Below are 8,139 nucleotides of genomic sequence, written 5' to 3' on the forward strand. Positions count from 1 at the left end.
AATACCAGTAAGACAGGTAAATAAATTTCAAGGCCAGCCAAATTGTGTATGACTCTCAGTACCTATATGGTCTTAAGTTTACTTGAGGGAATTATGCACCACTGCACAAGAGCAGAATTCAAGTTCCTCTCAGATTTTACTCTCTCAACAAAATAATTGATTCACCTACCCTGCCTCGGCAGTGGTTCTGAGCATAGTTCCCTCAAGGGTGTATGCCTGCATGGGCGTGCACAAAGAATGTGACTCCCACTCACCTCATCAGCAGAGTTGCACAGCAGCTCTCAGCTTCCATGATGTGGAAGGTAAGCTGGTGGCAGTGGCCAGGGCTTGTCCCAGGGCAAGGGCTGCATGATGGCAGCCAGAACTGGGGGGCCACATGGTGGCCAGCAGAACTGGAGCCAGAGCTGGGGTCCACAGACTTTCATGGCCCAACGGAAGAGTGGGACTAGTATCCACAGGAATGTGCTTGTGAGGGTAAAATGATTTACCCCCTCTTAATGGAAGACAGTACCAGTGTGAGGTATGGGCTTGACTGTAATGCAGAATAAGTCAGAATGACACGATGAATAATGAATTTGGTTGTGAGAGGGTGGGGGTAAAATGGATGTACAAAAGGAATGTACTAAAATGTAGCTCTAGCTAAACAGAGGATTACTGTTTTCTTACTAGTGCTTAATTGCTCCTAAACACGTTTTTAGTTTTAACATCTCTAATCATGATGGTATAGCGTGATGCAGAGATAGCAACACACTTTCTTGAAAACATTATATCCTTTATTTGTAAACATGTCTTAAAATAGTAAAACATACGTAGCGTTCAGCAGGCCCACTGCCATTACAAAACCAGACCAAAAAAACCCAAACAGGAAATAGATGATACACAATATAAATCCTCTACTACTACATCACCAGTGGCCCCACATTCCGTTTTCCCTTCTTTACACATTACTCACACACACACGACAGCCTAAGAGGGGAGAGGAAGTTTCCACCTGAGAGAGTATAAAGAAGAAAGGATTTAGTTTCCCTGCCCAGCCACTCATGAGTCCTGAATGCACAGGCCACCCTGACACAGAGCTGTCCAAGTTACTGCTGGACTGCCTGTGCACTCTGGCATAAAGCAAAGAATATTATTATTTTTATTAATACATATGTAAACTTTGAAGAATGCTTATGAGGCGATCAAATCAGACAAGGGAAGTCTGCACTTGATTCATCAAAGAGCTTTAGCTCCGATTTACGTCGTGTGCAGAACAAGCATTCCAGATAGCTATTTATGTGTAATACATAAAAAAAGTCTAAAAAAAACTGAGGGCAGTGGTGGGTAGACACAGGAGTGACTTCACCTCTGATCTAAAATAAGATATAGCCCTGAAACACAATGTGAATGGGGAGAAATATTCAGTAAGTCGTTGTCTAGGTGTGCAATGGAGAGTGTATCCTACACAAGCTCAGAAATGTTAGACTGAAAGGCTAATTAACAAAAATCTGGCTCTCCTTTCAGAAAGCTAATTGAGGAAGAAGCCCAGCTGGGGAAAGGTCTATATAGAGGGCTATAAACAGAGGATGTTGGCTACTGAAAATTTTGCAATATTAAATTTTTGTATTTGACTTCATATTAAATAGACATTTGAAGTCAAATACCATGTTAATTATCCCTTGTTTTAGTATTCTTTCTTCCACAGATTTTAAAAAAATATATACAAGATTTGTTAATAACTTGGGTGACACCACGGCACATATCCGAACAAGTGCACATGGATGGAAAATCTTACAAGGGAACATTGGCCCTGAGTAGGCATATTAAGAGCAACAGAGACAAATCTCCGCTTCGGAGGTGGAACTGGTCATGTGTGCAAGACTGTCCCTCTCGCTACCAAGGTGCATTTGGAGATGGGGACCTGCAGGACTGGGGACACCCACTCGAAGGTTTCTAACTGTGCTTGAGCTGTTAGTCCCTGTTGGCCTGGGGGGATGGTGCTTCCTATTCCTGGGCTGCACCCAAGTCAAGTTAAATTCACACCTGTGAATCCCCCTTAGGTGCAGGAAGCACCATGCACACACACCCCTTCCTGCCTCTATCACTCCCCAGCCACAAGAGGAGGGAATCACTGTGTATGGAGCTGTCCTCTTATCTAACCAATCCATATGCATCAAGACCTCCACACACACACAGCCCCCCCCCCCACCTTCCAGGGTTAGGGTACCACAACCCTACAATGAAATGGCTTCTTTTTGGGTAAGGACTCCTGAAATTTCATGGCACTGTTATTAAATATTTAAATAACTGAAATAATAAGATTTATTAAAGTCATAGGACCATAACATTGACAAAAATGGCCCATGACACCCTAAGCATTCCTGAACCCTAACCCAGACATCAGTGGCCAAAAATTATTTTCTTTGCGATGTAGACATACCCATGAAGTCGTCTATGCTTGACATAATGGAAATATTAATATTACTACGTGATCTATGGCAGTCTCTCTGAACCAGTGGTACGAGTACCCTCAGGGGTTCGAGAGAAGTCTGGTGGGCACAACACCACAACTGAAATTTGGAGAAAACTGATTTTTTTTTTTTTTAAGTTTTAACAGTGCTTTATTATTTTTGAAAAAAAACAGGACTATGTAGCACTTTAAAGACTAACAAGATGGTTTATTAGGTGATGAGCTTTCGTGGGTTTTTTGTTTCAGCTACACCAGACTAACACAGCTACATTTCTATTATTATTTTTGTACTTTTTACACGCAAAAATTTCATCACCCGCCTAGCTACGATTAAGTTGTTTAAATAAATGTGTTGTAATGGTAGAAAAAAATGTTGTGTCTGAAAACTGTAGGTACTGGGGGTAATTACAATTTTTTTTAAGGGATACTTTATAAAAAAAGGGTTGAGAAACACTGCTCTATGGAACCATACAGATGTACTAATACCCCTAGTAAGGAATTTATCAAACAACATTTCTTAAATCTTTTGTTATCTGTATTGTTATAGACATACTTGCTGACAGTTATTTTGAAATGAATTACCAAGATAATGGAAAATGGCATGATTATATAGGGTTATTCTGATAAATAAAACATACAGAATTTTTAAATATTGGGCACATCATTCCCTCGGTAACATAATATTTAATGAGTAGAGCGGATCCACTACAACTTTGTTTATTTTAAGTATACACACAACAGATATGCTGTAGCATAGTGTCCATGTTAAGAACTCAGTTACAAAGTCAACAGCATCTGTATTATGTAAGTATTGGAAAAATAACTTCAGCATAATCAAGATGTTCTAGTATATAATGCATTTTTTGGAAATTATGGCCCTAGTCATTAGAGATATTGCCAGATTATTAAAAAACTGGAAAAGATTAAAAATCAATTTATAAAGTTAGGCAAATATCTCCAAATTTGATTTACCTTAAAATATTGTGTGATAGGAAATTTAAAGGGGGAAAAAGACAAACATTTTTCTACTTGTGTGGCTTAGAAAATGTGTTGTTTGCGCTAGCTCTGAAGCTATAAAATTAAAAATCTAACTCCAAAAATGTCTCTATTAAGAGTTTTCCAGTAGAAGGTACTGCATTCACTGAAGTTGTTAAAAGCAAATATTACATTCAAGATACGGGAAGAGTATTCAAGGAAAAACATTTTCCCCTTCAGAATATTACAAAGAAAAATGAAGTACTATACCAAAGTTGGCAGTATCTAATTAAGTCTAATCAAGTCATTTAAAATATAAAAGTCACCATAAACTCATATTAGCCTATAAAACAAGTAATTGCATCTTACTTGAAATAAAATAGAGTGATGGATCTGGCACCAAGTTCTAACATCCAAACAGTATGTATGTTAAAAGATTAAAACTTCCTTGTCCTTAAGTCAATGATGAGAGCCAAGCAAAGCACTTCAAGGTCTTTGCAAATGCTAGATATCCAATATGATCTGCTAAAGCAAGTCAATTTTAGTCACATATAGTGATTAAGATCCAGGTCTAAATATTGGAAAAAAAATGAACCTCCAGAAAACTGAGGCAGTTTCCATATCAAGAGAGAGAGAGAACAATAGTAGATTTACATTAAGATGGGAAATAGACTAAGGGCTCTGAGCCAGTGGTCTGTCTATGCTGGTCGATACACAGAAAGGATTGTGTTAGCACCACGGAAAGAATAAATTATCGCTGCTTTTACAATAAGCTCTTCAAGAATGTAATAAAGAGTTCAGTGTGTGCTCCTCACTCAGGAATCCAAAACTTTTCAGTTTAGGTCTGGCTTGCAGTAAAGATAACAGCTGAAAACTAACCATCTTGACCTGGACAAATTTAATCAGAATTTTCCTTATGTTGCACACTAGAAAGCAGGTGAAATAAAAATGTAAAGTTACTTTGCTGGTATTAACAGGACTTAGAATTTTGAAACAATTACATTATATTTTTGTAGCAATAATTTGATACCAAGACCTAATAGTTTGGTATTCATAGTAATCTGAAATTTAGCGACAAGTCTATTTGTAATTAAAATAAAGATTATTCCCTTCTGAAATCTAAAACTACTTTTCACAACCTTATTAATATGAGCAGGGCTCGACAAATACAGGCAGTCCCCGGGTTACATGGATCCGACTTACATCGGATCCCTACTTACAAATGGGGTGAGGCAACCCCGCACTAGCTGCTTCCCCTCAGCAGACCAGGGAGACGCGAAGCTAGCGCCCCCCCCCCAGTTTAACCGGTTACCCAGTAAACCTTAGGTTAACTGGGCTGGGTGGTGGTACCCTGACCTGGTCATGTAGCAGCACCAGTCCCATGGCCCACATGATGGCAGGCGGGACCCCTGCTGGCCACTGCAGCAAAAGCAACCCTAGCCCCACAGCCCAGGAGGCAGGACACAGGCCGGGTACTCCCCTTGCAGAATCACAATTAACTGGTTAAGCATTTTATTTAAATGGTTAACTGTTTAGCCACTATTTTACATCCCTAAAAAGGGCATTGGAATTTTTACTATCTACATAGTGCAGAAAGTTTTTTAGTTTTAAAGGTCTCACCAAAATTTCCAAACAAACACAAAAAGATTGTTATTAGTATTGACAGACCCACACATAGTTAGAATACAAAATGTTACCCTCTCCAAAAACAATAAAACACCAAACCACTTTAAAATGTCCTATTGAAATATTGTGCTTGACTTTGTTGCAAAATTGGTTTCAACTTAACCTCAAGAAGGACATAGCGTGTGATCAAGGACTGTGGCAGGAAACACATTTGTGTAGATAAGAGTTATCTTTATTCTCTCTACAAGTGTGCATATTATAAGTTATTTTTCCAAATAAATTCAACCTTCAATTCTTCGGAAATTTTGGTAGGTATAATCTTTAGTACAATTAATAGCTAAGTTTTAAAAGAAATAAGCGATCTTCATATTACTTTAAAAGTGAAAACTACTTGAAATATTCATGTCTACAGATATTATACTAGAAGTTATAATTATTCAGATTCGTTACCAAGGTACTGCCTAACTGCAGCCCAGGCCAAGTTTTTGAAAAATAAAAACTTATTGTAAAAATCCTGAACCTATGAGTGATCTACTTGTAAGAGCTTGTACCAAAAAAACACTTTAAGATGGTCTATACAGGGGATCTTTTCACAATCTTGTAATTAAAGATTACAAGTCAGAATATAAGGAAAAAGGTTCACCACACTTTTTCCTTAACATACTGGAAAGATGGAACTGGTTGAAGACCTTTCAACTCTCTATTATAAAATAGACTTATCTGATCCAATCTAGTGTCAAGAGATCCCAATGCAATGCAAAGATCTCACAGACTGAAAGACTTAGAACACAGTACGATTAAAGTCTTGGAAAGAGAGCATATCAGCTAGCCATTTTTCAATAGGCACAAAAATCAATATTATATTATAAATTTAGATCAAGAAATTAATTTTTTTCCGTTATTCATATTTATCTTTTCACATATTTCCTTTTTGCCTTTTACTTGAAGAATTTGGAAGGCAGGGATAGGGTTTTTTTCTTATAAAGACACTAGACAGCATATAAACTACCACAATTTTGTTGGATTTATGTATTAATTTTAAATTCTTATTGGCTTAAAATACAGAAAGGATGGTCCAATTATTAGAACACTACTCTGGGACTAAGGAAATCTGGATTTGATTCCATGCTCCGCCACAGAATTAAGGTGTAATTTCGGGACAGTATCTCTGCTTCATGTCCCATACATCTGTTAAATAGGACTAACAGCACTTGCTTACCTCATAGACTGTTGTGTGGATAAATACAATAAAAGATTGTAAGGCACTATGATATTGTAGACTATATAAATACCTAACACAGATAGCCCTTATGACTAGGATAGACATGACCCTGTAGTTCTACTGCCCAATTAGTTGTTTTGTCAATGTTAATACCTAGGCTTTTGGCAAAGCTTGCAATGATTTCTGATAAGCAAAATTTCAATGCCATGGAAAGAAATGGACTTTTAAACAAAAAACTACTAGCTTCAAGTTGGAAAATTCTAGTCCTTATTAAAAAAATTAAGATTTCATATAATGCTGCCATAATTCAGAATCTATATAGCAATTTCAAAAACGAATTAACCTATTTTCAGTTTTAAAGCTATTCAAGAATAAGTAGGTAGATAAGAAAAGAACAGTCATAAACAGGAAATAAATACTGAGAAATTGAACTAAATACACCTGCTGTGCCACCTATGTACCACCCAGGGCTAGTTAAAGAAATTATAGCTACACACTATCCATAATTGTTAAGAAGGAAAATTATCAAAGGGCAGACTGTGGAACAGGGATCCTTGGAACCCCCTCAATCTCAAGCACCAGCCCTACACACCAAAGTAACGGAAGCAACCTTTTGTCAGACGCCAATAATAGGACCAGACCCAAAAGTAGACACAGTACGATACCCACCTTCACAGCTCCCCCTAGCTGGAGAGGCACAGGGCAGGGTAAATACAGTGGCTAACCATAGCTCAGATGGCAGAACCAACCTACCCACCTCCCACCTGGAGGGGAGAGGCTGAAGGAGTTGTTGAATCTCTATTTGCTGATCACTCCAGTCAAGGGGAACAAGTAGAAGGCTACGTGGCATTTGCAGGCAGCAGCGCCGGCTGCCGGGGAAGGGGGGGGGGGAGGAAAGAGAGGGACTCCAAACCTCGAACCCGCCCCCCCATAAATAAATAAACGGAAAGTAGCAGGGGATAAGCAGGGGGAACTCGCTGGAGATAGCCCACCCCTGGAAGGGGAGGCAACTGGAAGGCTGGCTATGTTCCAGCTGCCTCGTGTGGCACACACAGGGGAGATGGGGGTGGACTCGTGGGAATAAACTTCCCTCGCAAAGGGGGAGCTCACGAGGGTATTCTCAGCCCCCGGCCTGCCTGCCCCCCGGAAGAGGGGAGGAAAGTGATATCCGCAGCGGGACAAACGTCAGACACCGCTCCCTACCCCCCACCGCCCGCGGTGCGCGCCCTGCCCCAGAGCCCTCCGGACCCTCCTGTCCCCGACGCCCCCACGGAGCGCTCCCCGCGCCGCATCCCGAGTCTTCTGCACGCCCCCCCCCCCCCGGCCTCTCAACCCGACTGCCCCACGGTGCACGCGCTGCCCCCGCCCGCCTGCGCCCCCTACGCCTCGCCCCGCAAGCGCCCCTGCCCCCGCAGGACCCCTCCCCCCGGCTCTTGGCGCCGGACGCCCGGGAAGACGCACTGCCCGGCCGGGAGCGCCCCGCGGCAGGCGGGCTCGGGTAACGGCACTCACCCAGCGACTCCGCACGAGCCCAGCCACTGCCCAACCTCAGCGCTGCCAAGCGCCACAGACGCCGCCAGACGGCTCCGCCATGATGGAATGCGGGAACTGCGCACGCGCAGCTGGTCCAGGCGTTGCCTGGCGTGATAACTAGGAAGAGCGGCCGTGCGCAACAACCAATGTAATGACACCAGCATCCCAATTTGAATCCTTCATTCCGGAAAAAGGACTCGGGAGGGGACGTTCCAAATGAAAACGACTTTAGGTGTTCTTTCTGGTACCCATATAGTTCAAATCGGAGTATATGGCAGGGTACATGAAAGCATAATCGGAGATTGTGATTCTACATCTCTATAAATTCAGAAGC

At 41.3% G+C, this 8,139-nt stretch overlaps 1 protein-coding gene across 8 annotated transcripts in view; it reads right to left on the reverse strand.

Annotated features, from left to right (window-relative positions):
* The window catches only part of LOC102450753 (fibronectin type-III domain-containing protein 3a-like), a 109,665-nt gene extending 101,738 nt beyond the window's left edge, over positions 1-7,927 (reverse strand). For 3 of the 8 annotated variants that reach the window (XM_075940788.2, XM_089781637.1, XM_089781644.1), the window contains exon 1: positions 7,785-7,927. The gene's annotated coding sequence lies outside the window, so the exon portion shown is untranslated. Of the gene's footprint in view, positions 1-6,941; positions 7,078-7,784 lie in introns of those variants that run through there. The other 5 variants (XM_089781640.1, XM_089781641.1, XM_089781638.1 and 2 more) reach the window with 5 other exon arrangements.
* Positions 7,928-8,139: the final 212 nt, after the last annotated feature.

Source organism: Pelodiscus sinensis, chromosome 13 (genome assembly GCF_052426305.1).
Source record: "Pelodiscus sinensis isolate ZL-2025 chromosome 13, ASM5242630v1, whole genome shotgun sequence".
NCBI lineage: Eukaryota > Metazoa > Chordata > Testudines > Trionychidae > Pelodiscus > Pelodiscus sinensis.